General features: G+C 33.6%; 1 long non-coding RNA gene across 4 annotated transcripts in view; it reads left to right on the top strand.

The window, feature by feature from the left end:
- The window catches only part of LOC141458249 (uncharacterized), a 45,371-nt gene extending 33,425 nt beyond the window's left edge, over positions 1 to 11,946 (top strand). For 3 of the 4 annotated variants that reach the window (XR_012460841.1, XR_012460838.1, XR_012460840.1), the window contains one exon: positions 10,361 to 11,946. This is a non-coding gene — a long non-coding RNA (uncharacterized lncRNA). The remainder of the gene's footprint in view (positions 1 to 10,360) is intronic. The other variant, XR_012460837.1, reaches the window with a different exon arrangement.
- Positions 11,947 to 20,767: the final 8,821 nt, after the last annotated feature.

Here is a 20,767-nt window from a genome sequence, read left to right as displayed (position 1 = left end):
AGTGGTAGGGACCGATCCACTCTCCGTCCCTTTACGCTTTCCAGCCACGTTCACCACCTTCTTGACTGCCTTAGTAGGCATATTTGAGATTTTTATTAATATTTTTGAATTTTCAAAAAACGCTTTGTTATAGTTGCTAGTGTTTCCTCAGTAACTGGGGATTCTGTGAAGCCTAGTTAGCCCATAGGAAAAGCCGGCCCTGGTTACTGTTGTTCTTTGGGTTAGCTACATGGGCCAAGATTGGCTTTTGAAATGGTAAGATTTCCTTCCCCTCTGAGGAATATTAATGTTAACATCTTGGATAATAAATAAATAAAAAAATAAACAAACACCAAAAGAAAACGTTTTTGAGTCCAAAATAAAAATAGGTCGACTTAGATTAGATTAATTAAGAAATAACGTCATTACCAGAGTCTCTCCATTTAATAAATTATCATAATATTCTCACTGAAAGAGTGGCAAAAGAAGAATCATTATTTTAAATTTATTATTCTACGATTTTAGTCAGATAATTATTTGAATTCATATAGTTTGCAAACAATAATTAATTATTCAGCTAACAAATTTATTATAAATGAAATATAACTTTATAAATATCAGATATTTACTTAAGAACGATGCTGCACAATATGAAATTTATACTTGAAAATAAATAACTGTACACATTCAAAGTTGTAAGTGTAATAAATAACTTTTGAAATATAAAATATAATTAGCTGTTATTTATAATGTAATAATTTTTGGTGTTTGCAATTAAATGTAATAAATTCTTAAAAAATATCGGATTTATTTAGCATCATTGCCATAATAGTGAGTGACTCAATTCTTTCTGAGAAGTTATCTGCTCAACTCGTAAAGTCTGAGCATCTCTAGCCGAACAAACTGAACTTATGCCAGAAGCAGTCTCATTGGACCATCCCATGCCAAAAAAAATATCGTCTCATTCAGGTATCGTCAATGCTAAGGCGTTCTCTCTCAGGTAGTAGCTTTTTGGCTCTTACTTTGGCTCCCAGGTTGGCTGAAGGTGCCAAATTTTATCAATCGCTTGCGAACAAAACTAGTTTTCATATCCTCAAAGAGAATGAAATGAGGTTTTATTTAAGTCCTGATAGGTATTATAATTCTTTCAAATCAGCCTTTTGACTTGTAGGTTACAGTTTGGTCTGTTTTCCTAGTTAATATTATATTATTGTACGAGAATGTCACATGACGATCTTGCATTATTAGTTTTTGCACATCATCAATGTTTTCTGACACAACAACTGATTTTGGACGACCTTCACGACTTTCGTCCACGATTGACCACGATTGAATTCGTTATACCAGCGTTTCACAGTGGCAAAGGATGGGGCTTTATCGTCAAAAGTGGAAGTAAGTTGATCGATGCACTCCTGTCTTGATAACCCACGTCGGAAGTCGTAATAAATCATTGCACGAAAATTTTCACGAGTTAATTCCATTTTTTCGCTGAGACACAATTTTCAAGTGACTGTAATCAACACAAATCGCGCTCAAATAACAAAACGTTCTGAAGAAGGTTATGGTCAAAAATGTCAAACTTTCAAGTGGAAACGTCAGATAGCACCTCACAACACTCAGTGTTGCCAAGGCTCAAAATATAAGTAGTGCCCCTCGTAGAAAGCAGTGACTTATCAAGTCTGTTTTTTATGTCTAGTTTTGAAATTCTATGTGAGTCGGCGTCCAAAATTATAATCCCAGGTATCATACTTTGTCGACGAACGGGGTTGGGCATTGGGTCAAGAAGGAGCAACTATGCCTCTCTTTAAAGTAAAGGGAATTAAGTTGATCAGCAGGCAAGGTTGTGCTCTGTTGGTAGGACAGTAATCCTCTTTCATTTTAGTTTCACTATGGACACAAGTTGCGCTAATTATACATCTGTATCAGATGTAGTTATGGATAACTTCGTTAAATAGTTCTGACTGGACCCTTTACAGAAGTCACCATTTTGTGACATCCGACGCAATAACTTTCTATAAAACTATTATTTCGATTTGAAGAATACGATTAACTGAAGCTGAATTTTAAGAATCTATCGATAAGTAGGATAGAGTTCCTTATATATTTATAAAAAACCTTAACTCAAAACCAAAAATATGCATAAATTTCTCTTAGATCTTTTCTTGATTATTATTTTATGAGCCATAAAGCTCTTAGTAACAGACATACTTTATTTAGATATTAAAAGTAATATATAGTGGTGTTATGAAAATAATATTGCGTCAGAAGTCATACATTGAGACAAGGTCGACATATAATCTGATCTTTTAATTTATCATATTTCTCAACAGCTCATAAATTAAAGAGTTCTGGTATAAAATGTATAGATATAAGATATTTCACAATAGATGTCTCGAGATTTACGAAGTTAGATGAAGTTTTATTCTAAAGTCAGCATTGAAATTTCCAGTTTTTATGGTACTAAAACGAGGCGAAAAGTAAAAAATAAGATTTGTAAAAGATGTAACTGATATAAAAATGATCATTTAGTGATGTCCTTAAAAAATCTGTAAATATTTCAGGCCAGCTGAAATTTCCTTCAAATTGTTAAATTTAGTGCGTTATTTTGCAAAAATGCTAACAGATAACTTTTACTCAGTCACGTAACTATTGTCCTTCTATAGTTCTTAACTCCATTCCTCTTCCTTCTGCTAACTTAGTTCACAACCTTGGGATGTACATCGACAAAAGGCTAACGTGGAACCTGCATACCAGACTAACAAGACTTGAACTCAACCGACAGAACAAATTACTGTTACGATTAATTGGCAGACAATCAAAGTTATCATTGGACTTTATATACAACAGCGTACTCAAACCGATCTGGACTTACAGAATTTAACTAAAGGCTTCAACCAAACTTTTATTTTCCCCCAAAAATCCAATCATTTCAATCAAAAATACTCTGACACTACCTTCCATATAAAAACCTTAAGATCTTATATGAAACTTGAAGAACCAAAATCTAAATATAGAAGATTCTTTCGACTCTCTACCTTTCTGAACAAATCCTCTTGTTCAACTCCTTGGCAACACAACTATTCCAGATCGTTCTCCACGTCAGTTGAAACGCTGTTAGCTTTGTGATAAACTCCGTCAGTAATGAAACAAACTGCAGCGAGAGTGTAGGCAGTGGGCAGCTTCTATTTTTCAGTTGATCAAATCATGAAGACTTCTTACATCATATTCACTGATGTGACATTTACTTGAAGTGACCCGAGAGGATTTTTTTGAGTTCACTTCTGCAAGCGATCATCCAATATCTTATACCCTCCTGTTCTCTGGAACAGTCTCCTTTCTTTAAGCTCTTGAGGCAGCAATACTAATTTTTTGAGCCTCTTTTGAAGACAAACGTGAAGACATCGAATTTTCTATTTGTAATTTCCATCTCAGAAAAGAAGTCGTGCAAGATAACCATATCCTGAATCCTAGCAGAGCCTGTGCTATTTAGTATAGTTGTTACGTATTATCTATTCAATTTTTAATTTTTCAAATTAATCAACACAATAAAACAATTACGCGCTTTCAACAGACACAAGCGCACACCATACATGCCTATTATATATTTATAAAATTGTATCCTGTTTGTATTTATATTTCATATACACGTGGGAGGACCATATTGGAGTTGTAGGTGTGGTCAGGACCAGATAGTTAGTCCAAGATTGCCTTTAATTAGTCTACACTTTTTTTATTTATATATATTAAAAATCAACTCAAATTTCCTGTGTTATGCAGATTATTTATGTAAACCACCTTAATTTTCTGTATTCAAATTAACAAAGAAAAGAAATTGTAAAGAGACTGACCTTTAATATCATATTTTAATATATTAATATGTGGTAGTGGCGCCAACATTTCAACTGTGCAATTTAATACGAGGTAGATTTTAAGTAAAAATGGGTTTTTAAAAGTCTAACTAAAATATCTAACGTCAGTTTTATCAATATATGACCGATTTACCACTTTAATTATTACACTGTTTAAATCAAAATCTTTCTTTGCGAACTGAAATGTGAATCCAATGAAACTTACGTATTAGGGAAACATTTCGATATTAATTGTATCCTAAGAATCGATATTTTAATAAACGTTTATAATAATTTATGAATTCAGATCCACGCATAATATCGTTAAAGAAATCATAGAACTTATACCCACCCTCAAAGAGGAAAGAATCAATATTAGATTTGTCTCGGTAATGGTAGACATGAGATACCATCAGCAGGGAAATGGAAGAGAAATAAATTTACCACTCACAGATATAAGATTTAAGATTACAAAGCCAAGCCTTGCAGGCAGAAAACAAGCAACGGCAACAAGGATGCATTTTTTATGTGTTCATGAAGGTCCGAATTACAGGAACGATCGTATTTCTAGGAATATAAGTGTTATTTTGGCACTAAGAAGCTTGAAATTTAACTGCACAGAATGCAATTCATAGGAATAATCACAAAACCGTCGAACAGTTGTCAGGATTACGAATTTCTCACAATACTTCCTGCAAGGAAATAAACTGAAGAATGCCTTAAACAACAGTTTGATACATGGACTACGTACTAAATTGTTTCTCACATTCCTTATAAAATGTTATTGATGATATAATACAACAATCGATACATAATGAAACCTTATAACTTTCCAAATAAAGCTGGTTATAATAAAAGACGAACAAGTTTCCAAAAACTATCAAAACGGAAGTGAATATTAGAAGTTGTGTGAGTGTAAAAAAAAAAAAAATTATTTTCTAAAACAAATATGGTGGTATATTGGAATTGTGCCTACACATATAAACCAGCCTGGTCTGAGTTTACTACCAGACCTTGGTTAAATCCAACTGCCCAATTAAAAATAAGTGAATAAACAAGATAGAATCATGTAAACAGAGGCAAACTTCTTTTGGTTTGCTTGGAAAGTATAAGAGAAGGCCAATGGAAACGAACGCGACCATATGGTGGAACATTCCCACGGAGTCACAACATTGTATGTGTATAATACTCTTATATACAAGAGTTCTATTATTATTACGTAATAAATACTTAACTACAATTCAAGCGAACAATTTATAAATATTTCTTTCTTATTTATAATAGTTCAGTTTTGTAAACAATGGTGATGTGTTTAATGTAGAGGTACAAGTGCGACGGGAAGTATTCTGTTAAGTCACCACACATATCTTACTTAGAGGACACCATCCTAGCCTACAACACTTCCTCATAGTCGAGTTACAGATTGTACTCTTGAACAGAACACAGCATCCACTTTCTCTTCAAACAATTCGCATTACTTTTAAGTTCCGGAGTGCTTTGAAATTCCAAGAGTACTACCACAGGAGAAAACGGATTTTTCTCAACAATTATTACAATTAAAGGTAGTTTAAAATCTAATTTTTATATTTTACAGAACTTTCAATAAATGGAAAACAGATGAAATCTTTCATTTGACAGCCAATATTTCCAAAAATTTTGCAGTCAGGAACTCCTTTAATCGTCTGAATAATCAAAGTCAATCCTCATTACAATTTCCATCCTTTGCTCATAATCCTTTGTTTTCATAATCAATGAAATAATAATAAAAAAAAAAACTATTGAAAACATATATTACCAAACTAACTAGGTATTTCCCTAAGTGACCTTAAAGAACCTAAGCCATTTTCGGCTCAGCAAATGGAGCCACAATGCATCTAAAAGAAAATAGTGGACGCACAAATAGTGGTAGCAACGGTGGGTGTAACTAGGCCAGAGAATGGAGAAAAAGATTATTAGTTGCTTACTCCGACAAGACCAGGTGGCCATCCGGAATATTGTAGGCTTCTTGATGCACCATTGTAGATTAGAGTCCTAATTTAAAATTAGGACTGCAACAACTGTTAAAACCCTCGAAAACGAATCCCGATTGAGGAATTTTGTACGCAAATTCGACTGCCACTGTTTCCAATGAGCTTGGACAAGAAACTTAGCGAAAACCTATGGACAGATGTGCTTAACTTTCACTAAATTATAGGCACGAAGAATACTGCCTGATAAAGGCCGCACCAAACTCTACTTCAGTTTTATTCATTCGGAGAAATTAAGGATAAAAACAAATACCAATAAAAACAAAAACCAAATGAATAAGAACTAACCTCTCACTTTTCCAACAGCAATAAACATCTCTGAATCACTTAGTTGAGCAATAAGATAAAATAAAAACAAATCTAGTCCATTTTATTTAAGGCTATATTTGAAATTTATTCACAAAAAAAAAGAAAAGATTCAGTTGCAGTACCAATTTTAGTAAAAACCCATAAAAATGTAAAATGTAAGATTCTAGTGACATTAACAGTTGAGAAATGTTGATCTGCGTGGGTCCAATATATTTTTTGTATTATGTAGGAGTATTTTATTGAGTGTAGGGTTGTTGTAAATGTGTTGTCATATATGGAGCTTTCATCACTTTGAATAGATATTTCTGTTATTGGATAGAAAATGAAGAAGCTTTTTAATAAACTAAAAAAACACACGCAAATGTTCGAAATATTACTGAAAAATATAATTTGATGTAGTAGATTTCAAACTGAATTATTCAAATCTAGAACAAGTCCCAGATTCAAATGTAGAGTATTATTTGAAAAGTTTGTGTAAACCACCAAGATTTATAGGCCATTTATTGCTAGTATAGTAACTTAAGGCTGCTCTAAATATTTAGGAAAAAGCTCATTGAAGTCAATCTACGAGGGTCGTTTGAAAAGTCCGTGCAAAAATAAAAACTACTTAATTTTTGGGGGTAAACCTTTTTTATTTTTCAACATAGTCTCCTTTTAGGCTTATACACTTCGTCCAACGCTGCTCTAGTTTGTTGATCCCTTCCAAATAATAGGATTAGTCCAAGTCTGAAAAATAGCCATTCGTTTCTGCAATCACCTCCTCGTTTGAATAAAATCTTTTTCCCGCCAGCCATTTCTTCATATTGGGGAACAAATAGTAGTCCGAGGGAGCCAAGTCTGGAGAATAGGGGGGATGTGAAACGAGTTGGAACCCTATTTCCATTAATTTTGCGACCACAACTGCTGAGGTGTGAGCTGGTGCGTTGTCGTGATGGAAAAGGACTTTTTTGTGGGCCAATCGTGGGCGTTTTTCTTGCAGCTCGGTTTTCAAACGGTCCAATAACGATGAATAATATGCACCTGTAATAGTTTTACCCTTTTCCAGATAGTCGATGAGGATTATTCCTTGCGAATCCCAAAAGACAGTCGCCATAATCTTTCCGGCCGAAGGAACGGTCTTCGCCTTTTTTGGCGCAGATTCCCCCTGGTAACCCATTGTTTAGATTGTTCTTTGGTCTCAGGAGTGTAGTGATGTATCCATGTTTCATCCACAGTGACGAAACGACGCTTAAAGTCCTGCGGATTCTTCTGGAACAGCTGCAAACCGTCCTTGCAACACTTCACACGATTTCGTTTTTGGTCAAGCGTGAGCAATCGCGCCACCAATCTTACGGATAGCTTTGTCATGTCCAAATGTTGATGCAAAATATTATGTACCCATTCATTCGAGATGCCCACAGCACTAGCAACCTCACGCACCTTCACTCTTCTGTCATCCATCACCATATCATGGATTTTATCAACGATTTCTGGAGTAGTAACCTCAACAGGGCGTCCAGAACGTTCAGCGTCACTTGTGCCCATATGGCCACTCCGAAAATTTTGAAACCACTTATAAACTGTTCTAATGGAAGGTGCAGAGTCACCATATTGTTTATCAAGCTTCTCTTTAGTCTCCTTAGGCGTTTTGCCTTTCATAAAGTAGTGTTTAATCAACACACGAAATTCTTTTTCGTCCATTTTTTGAAAATCACTCGACTTCCTCGATTCAAACGAATGCCAAACACAAAGAAATAGACCGATCTGGCTGAAACTTGGTGTGTGTTCTTCCAAGAGATGCTACTAACTAAACATAACCTCGATACGCGCCAGTGGTGCTATCTCTCTGACTTTGCACGGACTTTTCAAACGACCCTCGTATGTAAAAAAGTATTATACATAATATATTCTAACCTATAGTTTGAACAAAAATAGTAGAAAATCTTTAAAAAAAAAAAAATGATTTAACAACTGTAAATATTAATAAATCCTTAATGGAAAAGTGAATTGGCAATTTTACAAAGTTCTTACGTTCTTTCTAAGTTCAAATTTCAAATAACTTTCAAAGTTCGTAAGTTCTTACAACCAATCAACACTAACAATTCACATCCCAACAATCTATCATTTATTATTGAGATTTTTTGTTAAGCTAACTAAATTTATGAAAAATATTAGTTCATGGGCGAAAATATAGCTCAAGTTCCCCCAATGCCTGGAGTCATCATCAGTGGATTTCTTTAATATTGTTTTGAAGAACTTTTAAATGTCAATGCTTCTGAAGTCTTATACCACTTTTAAATGGCAAATCGAAGAATGCTGAATTATTGTACTTTCCGTCTTAATATTCCCTCTTTTTTCAGAACTTACGTACACAAAATATCTGAGGAACAATAAGCCTCAGGAAGGTGATTACAAACCACCCACAGAATAAAGAAAAATCAAGGAAATAAACCTAACTTGGTAATTAAACAAATTCTTCTCGGTCCAAAAACAAGAAAACTCAAAGAAAAAATTGAATAAAGCCAAAAAAAAAGTTATAAAAGTAAAAGTACTTCAATACCAAACAGTAAAGGAATGATGATGTCCCCTAGGATCGAAACTGTAGTGTTCGATGACTTTCAAATTCTTGGGTAGTAATTGATAATCAGCCTTACAATTCTTAAAGCAATTTTCATAATTTAACTAAATGTAATCTATCGTAATGTAAAAGTAAATAAATCTTGAGTTTGATTCTTCTGAAGATACTAATGAGGAGATGAAGTTCTAGAAAACAGAATAAATGTAAGAAACAAAAAACTTGAAAATTGGCCGCAAAAAAACACTAGAAAGAAGTTAATTAGTTAAATAAAATGAGATGTATAATTGGAAGATTAGGTTCACAATCCGATTGTGTCTGATTTCCTGCCAAGCTTCTGTTTGGTTAAATTCTTGAATGGTAACACTTACTAACAGATTCCATCGATCTAATAGCAACTTAACTCTAACGAAGGTAGAAAACACAGGTTTTCTGTCAGTTTTGTGATTTGAAAGTGTATGAAGATTTGCCACATATATTGTTTATTTGTCCAGCGTATTTCTCAATTAGACAGAAATATTTAGAAAGATGTTCTTTTTGTATGTTCCTCTGTTAGGTTCAAATGATAAATTTATTATGAAATATGTTTTTATTTATTTAAAAGAATGTCTGAGAAGAAGAGCCCAACTTTATTGATTTTATTGTAATTTGCCTATTTAATCTTAATTTTATGTTATCTTATAGTCTATTCAGTTTCATTTATATTTTTATTACTATTTACTTAATGAAAGTTTCTTTCTTTAATTATTATGTTTTTTTGGAAGTATGAGTTTACTTTTGTATTAATTAGCTCAACTCTTTGAATGTGATTGCACAAAACAAGTAAATTAATAATTAAAATAAATAAAAACATAGATTGATCAAAATTAAAGTAAAGATTCACGCTATTAACGGTGAAATTCAATGGTATCTCCAAGATTCATTTTATTCAAGATAAAACCGCTAACAAACTCATTTAAGTATTCCTGAATGAAGTTAACTTCTGATGCAATCAATGTAAGAGCTTTTGGGAAGTGTAGCTGAAGATAATGAGAAGCTGATGGAGAACATTAATCATCCTGTACAACTTCTTATTATCTTTGATTAAGAGGATTTTATTTATTTATTTTTTCAACTTCATTGTAAATTAAAAATGATTGCAGAACTAAAGAAGAGAAACGCCCAATATGTCCTTGTATAGAAGGGCTAAAAATAAGATTTATCTAATAAACTGCGTCACGGAGCAGGTAGTTTGAACCAACTGATGTGTTTAGCTTTGAAGATGTATGTTTGAAATAATGTAAATAAATGTATGCATGTAAATAAAGACTGGTCTTTATATATAATGTCAGAAATAAATGCTATACAGTTCGGTTTTGAACAATGTGATTGTTTCCAATTTCATGGTCCGTCGATTTAATGCCGCTCCCTTAAAACATAACTACTGCTGGCCTAACTCTTTTGATATTTATTATGTTCTAATGTAAAATAATATTTCATCAAATGTTATTGAAAGAATTTTGCAACAAGCTTTTTTAACTTTAGCCTTTAAGTATATTATTTATTTGATTGTAAGGCTATTTGCGCTTATCATGATTTTTCAGACAAGTTAAGAAAGAAAATTAATTTGCTTTTTCTATTTCTGTTATTTTCTTTTTCCTCAGGTGCTGTTTATACAAGAGTATCCTGTTTGGCCCTTGATGTAGCTAATATGATGCACTAAACCAGCGTTTCCCAACCTGTGGTACGCGAGTTACTGGTTGGTGGTACGCGAAAAATAATCAATAATGGCGGACATACAAAAGTTAAAAAAATGAAAGCATCAAAATATCATAGAAATGTTTTTTCCAATAATTTGTTTTCATTAATAATATAATATAGTATAGTATAACAGTGAAGTTGTTAATATATACAGTTATAAGATTGGTCTGTCTCAAGTATAGGAGAAAATATAATAGCACATTTAACAGGATTAAAATTACCTTTCATGGAGTATTTTCCCAAAACCTGAAAACAAAAATGATAATTGGATTTCAAATCCCTTCTATAAAGAAAATTTTGGGAAAAGCTACATCATTTTCAATAAAAGATAAAGAAAATTTAATAGAATTATCATGTGACAGAACTTAAATGATAACTATGTAAAGATCTGCTTAAAGAGACTGATTGTAATGAGTAAGCTCTATCCAAGCAACATTAAATTTAATTGGTACTTACAGGTAGTTGAATGCTTAAAAGAAATTAATTTAGAAGATTTGGGCACAAATAGAATAATCCTAAAGAAGAACTTTGTAAATTAATTAATAATTTTGAAGAGAAAAATTTGTGCGCAATTTTTAACTATTTAAAAAAAGTTTTAAAACTAAGATCTTACACTTTACAAAATTTATAAAGTGAACATGAACTTGGAACTCCTTTGTAACAGATACATTGTATTTCTATACAAATAAAGATGATAATAACAAATTTCACGAAATACCATCATTTTTACAAAGTGGTACAATTTAGCATGATGTACTACCCAAGTGATATGCGAGCCAAAAAAAGGTTGGAAACGCTGCGCTAAACTAACACTGCACATATCTTCTAATAATTTAATTTAGAACTTTTTAGTAAGCTTTAACGGGTGCTTTTCTGATAGCTTATTTCTTTTTTTGTTTTATGAAACCATGACCAAGTTATGCAAAGATTAAAGAGAAGTCTCTGATTTTACATTATTAAAGTATTAAGCGATTAATATGGATCTCATGACGTTAAAGGCAAATTATTATAAATTTTTATAACTACTTTAAAGTGCCTGTTTCATTTTATAACTAACCACTACAGTAGACTGAAAACCAGCACGAATGGTCACCTTATTCAAATTGAAAGTAATAATAGTCTCACTTGAAGTACTTTGCGTCGAAATATGTACTCAAAAACACTTGATATATTTTAAGTAAATAACACATAACTCTGTTTAAATTCATTAAGTACTTGTGGCATTACTTGTGGCATATTAAGTAGAGCTTAGTTTTACCAATAGTTACCAGAGGAATAATAAATTTGTGTTTTAGGTATTAATACTTTTTTAAAGTTTAAAGTTAATTAATAAACCTAATACAATGTAAAAGAATATGTTCGCCAACTAAAATTGTCATCCTCACAATTATAAGACCATTGGTAAGTTGAATATTTCGATCTTCTACAATTAGTTAGTTTCATTTTTTTCATCTGAATAGAAGCCTTCGGATTATTTAAAAAGTTTTCATACTTTACCTTTCAAATTGAAACTTCATGAATTTATTAGAATAAACTTATCTATCACTTCCTTAGGTTAGTTAAGATGTTCAGAATTTTGACTACACGGAGCTCTAGAACATGAATCATTATGCATATTGCAGGCTGAGAAGTGCTTTTAAAGAAAATAGTGGCGAGGAAAAAATTGAGGTAGATGGAAACCGAAGAAGAATAGATCATGATCAGTGCCTAGAGCGCATAAAGTAAACGAGTGAGACCTCTCTGAGGGTGATAGAAGGCGATAGATAAGAGGGCTTGGAGCCAGGATGACTAGCTCAATCGAAAACTGACTGAACGGGAGACACCAATTAAAAAAAAAAAACTTATTTGAGATCATACTGAAGATAATATGAGAGCGACAAATTGCATAGATGCTGTTTTTAAGATTACTAAACTCTTTATAAGATACTTTTAAGATTAGCAAGAAAAGTGGAGTAATTAATATAACGTTAGTTGTTAAGATAAATTAATAGTATACGCATTGACTATTTTAAAGTAACCCACTTTCGCAATTTGTCTTCCAGATGTCTCTTCCACAAAACCTGAAAAAATAGGAAGGGCTACAATACTTAGGTGCCAGGAATGTATCTTAATCCAGACATTTGTTGATGAGGGAAGGTAATAACGTAGTTTTATAAAAAAATATATTTTTATTTTCTTAGATATTGCTTTTTCGAAATAAATTCTTAAGTAAATGGAATAAATCACCTTTATAAAGATTAAATACCAAGAAATTTATGTGCTTTTAAGAAGATATTGCACTAATCTCTTTTCCTTTTTCTTACACTTATTTTTTTTCTCTTCTTATTTTTCTATAAAAATAAAGTCAGAAATGTATAAAACTGGAATATTTATTGGCTCTAAACTTGGTGATGTGTGTTGGATAAAATTAGATATCCACCATTCCATCGTGCCGGCTTTATACGTCCAACTGCTCGAATACTTTTATTTATATAAATTATTTATTTTCTAAATAACAAACTGAAACGCCTACTCGTTTCTGCCGTTAATATGTACAGAAAGTATCCAAGAAGCTTGTGCTTTCTTGTACAGTTCTTCCAAATAACTATTTTCTTAAATCGCTTTTCTATATTTGGCCCAAAATTAAAAACCTCTTGAAATAAACATATATTTGTTAACATATTTTTTAAGTATATACTATTACTAGAAAGTCAATCAATCTTTTACTGAGAACAACTATTTATGTTGTCTATTGTAGTAAAATTTGTACTGTTGAAATTTTTTTCAAATGAAGGATAAGGCACCATGTCACAAAAAGTAAATTTTACAGGAGAATTAAATAAAGATATTTTTCCAAATTTATTTTAGTTCTACTTTTCCAATTATACTCTTTCCTGTACGAGGGTCGTTTGAAAAGTCCGTGCAAAGTCAGAGAGATAGCACCACTGGCTATCGAGGTTATGTTTAGTTAGTAGCATCTCTTGGGAGAACACACACCAAGTTTCAGCCAGATCGGTCTATTTCTTTGTGTTTGGCATTCGTTTGAATCGAGGAAGTCGAGTGATTTTCAAAAAATGGACGAAAAAGAATTTCGTGTGTTGATTAAACACTACTTTATAAAAGGCAAAACGCCTAAGGAGACTAAAGAGAAGCTTGATAAATATTATGGTGACTCTGCACCTTCGATTAGAACAGTTTATAAGTGGTTTCAAAATTTTCGGAGTGGCCATATGGGCACAAGTGACGCTGAACGTTCTGGACGCCCTGTTGAGGTTACTACTCCAGAAATCATTGATAAAATCCATGATATGGTGATGGATGACAGAAGAGTGAAGGTGCGTGAGATTGCTAGTGCTGTGGGCATCTCGAATGAACGGGTACATAATATTTTGCATCAACATTTGGACATGACAAAGCTATCCGCAAGATGGGTGCCACGATTGCTCACGCTTGACCAAAAACGAAATCGTGTGAAGTGTTGCAAGGACGGTTTGCAGCTGTTCCAGAAGAATCCGCAGGACCTTAAGCGTCGTTTCGTCACTGTGGATGAAACATGGATACATCACTACACTCCTGAGACCAAAGAACAATCTAAACAATGGGTTACCAAGGGGGAATCTGCGCCAGAAAAGGCGAAGACCGTTCCTTCGGCCGGAAAGATTATGGCGACTGTCTTTTGGGATTCACAAGGAATAATCCTCATCGACTATCTGGAAAAGGGACAGGTGCATATTATTCATCGCTATTGGACCGTTTGAAAACCGAGCTGCAAGAAAAACGCCCACGATTGGCCCACAAAAAAGTCCTTTTCCATCACGACAACCCACCAGCTCACACCTCAGCAGTTGTGGTCGCAAAATTAATGGAAATAGGGTTCCAACTCGTTTCACATCCCCCCCTATTCTCCAGACTTGGCTCCCTCGGACCACTATTTGTTCCCCAATATGAAGAAATGGCTGGCGGGAAAAAGATTGTATTCAAACGAGGAGGTGATTGCAGAAACGAATGGCTATTTTTCAGACTTGGACAAATCCTATTATTCGGAAGGGATCAACAAACTAGAGCAGCGTTGGACGAAGTGTATAAGCCTAAAAGGAGACTATGTTGAAAAATAAAAAAGGTTTACCCCAAAAAATTAAGTAGTTTTTATTTTTGCACGGACTTTTCAAACGACCCTCGTATTTCTTCACCATAATTATTACAGTAGGTATGACCACTTTAACTCCCATATTTTAGAATATTTTATTTTAATCTCCATTGTGAAAATATGTATGCCCATGTAGTGCCTTTTACCCTTAAGTAATGAAGTATTATGGTGCTTTTTAAAAACACCTAAATCGCTTAATAGTAATTATAGGACATAATGTTTTACACCTCTAGAAAGAGCAACAAAAAATTTGTAAAATGATGCCAAAATCTGAACATCGAAAATAATGGACATGGTGCCATTTCCTTCCGAGGTACAAATTACATTCAGTAATATTGAATTCCTTTAAATACTTTAAGTTGGTTTTTCAAACTCATCTAGTTGCTTTCATCTAATGATTGGAATACATTATTTTTGCTAATTGTTTTATGACTTGTTGTTACTATAATTTCAATATGGTTTCTGACTCTATTTGTAGATCATAGTTGTCAAAAATGTTTGAGAAATGAAAACAAATATCTAGTTTCAAGTTTCAAGTAATCTTTCTTTCAGCATTTCTTGCATGTTATTACACATATCTTTATACCAAATTGGGTAAAAAGTTAATCAGTTTTGAAATCTATATTTTTGTAAGTGCAGATATTTTGCTTTCCTTTTAAAACGTTCTTTTACAGAAGAAAATTATAGTTTATTTCCTTCTACATAGCATTATCATTTATTTATTTTAAAGCTTAAAAAGTGGAATTCTTTTAAAGAGGGATTGCTTTCCATCAAGTTCGGTAATCCTTGCACAAATCTATCAAAAATACTGACGAGTTTAATAAAAAATATTTTGCTTTAATTTTGTCAAGGAGAAATCTATTGCGCGCAAAAATAAAAAGGCAAAAATGGGCAAAAATTTATATAAATATAAAATCATAAATTTATTTATATATAGATTAGATGTCTTAACGCGAATATGTATGATGAATCATACTTGTTTACGATTTGTAATAAGATTCTTTCCCTGAAGTAAATCAATCAGAAAATAAATGACGCACTTAGAGCTAAATAAAAATAATATTTTAATGAGCTGTCTTTAAAAAAAAAAAAACATTTAGTGTTTTTACTCTCATAATGACTTTCCTTATCGCAGTTTACTTGTTACGGCTTCCTCCCTTGGATATTTTTCTTAGAGGGGAGGCTTTGATGGCCGCTCGTAGACTTGAGAGTGTCGGTACGTGGGCATCTATGAACCTTCTCGGTCGGAAAGGCAGGCTTATTAGTCATGCTGATCTGGTTCGAGAGGATAAAAAGCATATTGCAGTGCTCTCCATGCCGGGGGACTTCATCCCTGCGACTCTGGACTTCAGTAGGAATTATGGGGTTCAGATACTTGCGAGGGAGGAGGCTTGTGCTTCGGCTGTCGAGTTATCAACAAACGCCATTTCTGTTTTTACGGATGGTTCATTGATGGATAGGGCAGGTGCTGGTCTCTGCATCTGGGGACCCCAGTTTGGGATCCGATGGGAACGCACCTGCCTTGATCTTGGTAATTATGCATCTGTTTTTCAGGCGGAGTTGGCTGCCATTGAGATGGCGGCTACTTTACTCCGCTGGAAGGGATTTGCCGACACTGATGTTAGGTTCTTCACGGATAGCCAGGCTGCAATTAAAGCTCTGGCCTCTCCTAATAGGAACCAAATCTCGGTCAATTCGTGTCATGCTGCTCTCAATTTGTTAGGAGCTTTGAATACTGTATCTGTTGCTTGGTCCCCTGGTCATTCTGGGATTCCGGGTAACGAACTTGCTGATGAAACAGCAAAGGAAGGAGCTGCGTTGATAACAATGACTCCTCAGCCCATTATCCCTGTATCCTATCGACGTTGTAGAACAGAGGTGGAACAGTGGATTTTGAAAGAACATCGGAAACGGTGGAGATCCCGAACTGACTGCCGCCAAGCTAAGGAAATCCTTGGCCTGTCAAGAACGGATATGGTTGGTTTTAGCAGGTCCCGGATCCGCCAGTTGGTTCAGGTGTTGAGTGGACATGCGAATTTAGCATATCATCTTTTTAAATGTGGCCTAACCCAGTCGCCAAGTTGTGCTGGCTGTGGTGAGTCCGATGAAACTGTGAGGCACTTTGTTGAGGTGTGCCCAGTTTATTCTAAAACTAGATTTCTCGTCTTCGGAGGGTCAAATGTCTCCCTACCGGAGATTGTAGCATCTGGTAAACTTAATGAACTTTCTAGGTTTATTCAGTGCACTGGGAGATTGAGTCGTCAAGCTCCCTAGTGTCCTGTTGCTACTCTGTTAGGTTATAATATTAGCATCTGGTAATTTTTAGCCGGATTTGTTTTTAAACCCCGGTATCTCTCATGAGATGAGGGGTGGGCGGGGAACAATGGGCATCAGGATTGCCTGCGTTCCTTCCCCTTGTTTGGTGGAACCGCCCGTCTTAAACAATCTAATCTAATCTAATCGCAGTTTACTTAGTTAAATATTCGTAAAACTTACAATTTGAACTAAAAAGTGGCTTTAGTATTATAGTACTGTGACAGTTCACTTTGAAGGATGACTACAAATTATTTTTAAAAATCTACTTAGTAACTTTGGCTCTTTTAGTCAGCGCTGTTCTTTGGGAATCTGTTAATTAGGTTACAGTATTAATTTTTAATTAGTGATGTCCACACATTACCTCGTATTGTAGCCTTAATATCTCTGAGATCCTATCTTCTCAGAAACAAGAGGCTCTTCAAAACCAGTCCAAATTTTGGTAGCAAGTCTTGATACCTGAAATTTTTTGAATACTAGTAACTGCTAACTATTAGTGATCCCATCAAAGCCAAGGGAATGAGTGAGAAACCAGGGCATTGTATATTAACTGTACCTCTACGCAACTACAAAGCAATGCATCTAAAAGCAGATTTAAATACCAAATATCAAGTAGCTCCTGTCCTAACAGATGCTGGCAAGGTTTGAAATCTGAGAAGGACTCTAGACGTTAAAGAGAAAGTAAATCTAAACAGTTATTTAAAAAAAAATAACTCTGAAAAACTCCCTTCTAAACAACGTTAAAAACCTTCGCCAAATATTAACAATCACTTTGCACGCAAATATTATTTATTCTTTTTTTTAAGCTTTGATTATGGAAAACAAAGAAGAAGAAAATGTTAGATAAACAGAAGATTAAAGATAAAACTGATCTTTACAATGTTGTGAAATAGAAGCATTCAAAAAAATAAAATAGAAATAAAAGAATCCACTTAATTGTGAGAATCTAAAGTTTACATTAAAATACATAATAATATTGTAACATTACAATATAAATATTTAAATGAGAATAATGGGAAATTCTGGCCAATGCCCAAGGGGACACGGTGTGCTTTACGGATATTATAACCATCTTGATATTTAACAGAGTTGGAAGATGAAAAAGATTAAATCATCTCTACTGAAATCTAAGATCAGCCGCATATATTATATCGGATTAACGATTTGTATACTGGTTGGCACGGAAGTTGTTGATAAATAACAATTTAAGCATTTATAAATTTCTATTTATTATTTATTTATTTCTTACTTTTCTTCATACGTACCTACTGGATATAATCTTATTTCCTATGTATAAATCATTTCCTTTAATGTAGGTTTTTAAACTTGTTCCACTAGTTGTTAGTAAAAATAAATCTATAGATTAGTTTCAGTAGTCTAGGAGAGTTTTGAACTATATTTTTTAAAAAAATCTAAAGAAGTTTTATCAACCATAAATTAAAGTTATAATCCACAAAATTTATAGCTGAAAAATTGTATAATAATCTTAAGATTGATAAAGGAATCAAATTTTGTAATAAAAGGGGAGGGATTAGCTATGAGGTTAGCATACTGGACTTCCACGCGGAGGTCCCGGGTTCGAATCCAGCAGCTGACCCTTAGATTTTCTCTTCCTAGGAGCTTCTTTTTTTTTTTTTCAAGGCAATGAACCTGGGTGGTTATTATGCCCTTCACCTCTCTGTGGCAGTTCATATGCCAACTTTATACCCAACGTTTTGCTAGGACAACCACTTACGGAACTCCATTCTTAAAGCTATACACACTATACTTAAAGTTAACTCATTCACACTATAAATCACATTCATACCTATATACAATTAAATACAATATATACATTTTTAAAATTTTTGTATATACATGATTCTATATATTAATTTATTTTCCTATACACTGTTAATTAATTTAATTTCCTTCAAAAACTTTATTACATTGTCTATTCTTTTCTGGTCATCTGCTAAGGCTTCCTCCAGTGAGTGCGGAACACCGTGGCGCTGTCTATATTGCTCATACTCGGAACATTCCACCAGAACATGTTGCACAGTTAAGGGTTCATTACATGAACCGCATGTAGGAGGGCTATCCTGACACATGAGGTAACCATGGGTCAACCGGGTATGGCCGATCCTCAGGCGAGAAACAACTACCTCTTCTCTGCGGTTGTCCCGCGATGAGGAGTCCCAGGCTTGGACGACAGTTTTAATCTTTCTAAGCTTATTATTCGTCACCAGGGACCACTCATTCTGCCAGGATTCATAAATGTAGCTTCTAATCTGCTTCGCCACGTCTGTTGGCAAGGACCTTCCCATGGTTACCGCCATGTGAGGAGCTTCTTACAGCTCACTGTCCGGTGATGGACAGTGTTGTCTGTAACGAGAGAACACTGTCCGGAGGCCGGCAGTGCACTGGAAAAAGCTCCGGGCGCTAATGACCTCAGCTGTTGATGCGCCAAAAAAAAAAAAAAAAAATTGTAATAGGAATAAGTTTTTTCGATTTGTGTTATAACTCTCCTGAGCCTAACAGGGAACGGAACTTCGTCTCCTATACTAAAGGAATTGGGGACCCTTTAAGTTCCTTTGAAGACTTGGCCCTCGGTGATAACTTTCACAAAACGTTTTGAGTATGATAATAGTGTGATTAAGCCCTTAAAGAATTAATACTTTTATTTATGGCGCAGATCATTATGGATTGTTCGATTGGAAACAAAAAATATGGAGTATTAGTTACTAGGCAAAGGAATTTTGCATTGTTATGATTGGAACGGCTGGTTTGGAATGCCGTTATTTCGTACTTATTGGTTTACAATTAGTACATGGTGGTTAATACATTTAATTAGTTCTTGTTTTAAAGAATCTTGTGTGCGGATTCCGTGTTAATGGTTTGCCAATAATTATTAGTATTGATAACGTTCATGATTACTGTTCTTTATTTTAAGTTTTTGTTTTAAATCTGTCGATAATTTAATTAGGTTGCGAATAATATTGAATAAGTGACTAGAGTTCCCAAGAACAATAGCAGCTATGTATACAATGTGAGTGAATGTGATGATTATTTAGAATAAAGATAAATCACAAGAATAATTTGGGATAGAGTTAAAATGAAGTGCTTTTTTTTAATACTAACTATGGTGATGAGATACATCTTTTATTATTCTAACAGAAAAATATTTATGGGTGATAAAAGGCCAGCACAAGGGTCTGTGACATCTAGTACATTCTAAAAAATATGGTTCTAGAAGTATGAATGAAATGTTGGGTACTTGCTGATTTGTGTACCTTTTGGCGTTTAATCAACCCTTATACTTAACTTTTAAAACTGTAAGTTTTTGTTAAGGAGATTTACTTAGTATTTATTCATACTTTACGTATGAATTATAAATAGAAAAAGTGTTATATCAGGAAAACGATTACTTCCAAACAGTCTTTTTTATAATTTTGTCCCTATTAAAATTACAAGGCATTTTACTTAACCTCATTTTTTTTAAAAAAAATCTGTTAATTTCACTTGCTTTTTCATTTGGAAATAAAAATAAGTAGGTATTAGATATTTTGTTCCACTGGTCTCTACAAATTTATAGCTGATAATTTAAAGAGATGACGCGATTGTGCTCCTACTATTTTAACGCTTTCATTTTTTTTCTCGTTGCATTTTAATTTTTTTAATGTATTTATCGCTTGCGCTTTAGTCCCGCCCATATCCTCTTTAACGGACATTATTTTGTGGTAGAATAAAATATAATAAAGGCTCCCATTAAATTGTAAAAAGAAGACCATAAAGCATTTAGAAATTTGTATTAAAGCGTATTTCTGATTGAATTCGTTAGCGACAGATTTCTATAATTGCTTGATATTAATTATTCTTATATTAATATTAA

This window comes from Rhodnius prolixus, unplaced genomic scaffold (genome assembly GCF_049639745.1).
Source record: "Rhodnius prolixus isolate KJV_2025 unplaced genomic scaffold, Rpr scaffold_5, whole genome shotgun sequence".
Classification (NCBI taxonomy): Eukaryota; Metazoa; Arthropoda; class Insecta; order Hemiptera; family Reduviidae; genus Rhodnius; species Rhodnius prolixus.
The sequence above is the reverse complement of the archived record's forward strand: the minus strand, read 5'-3'. Positions and strand labels throughout refer to the sequence as shown.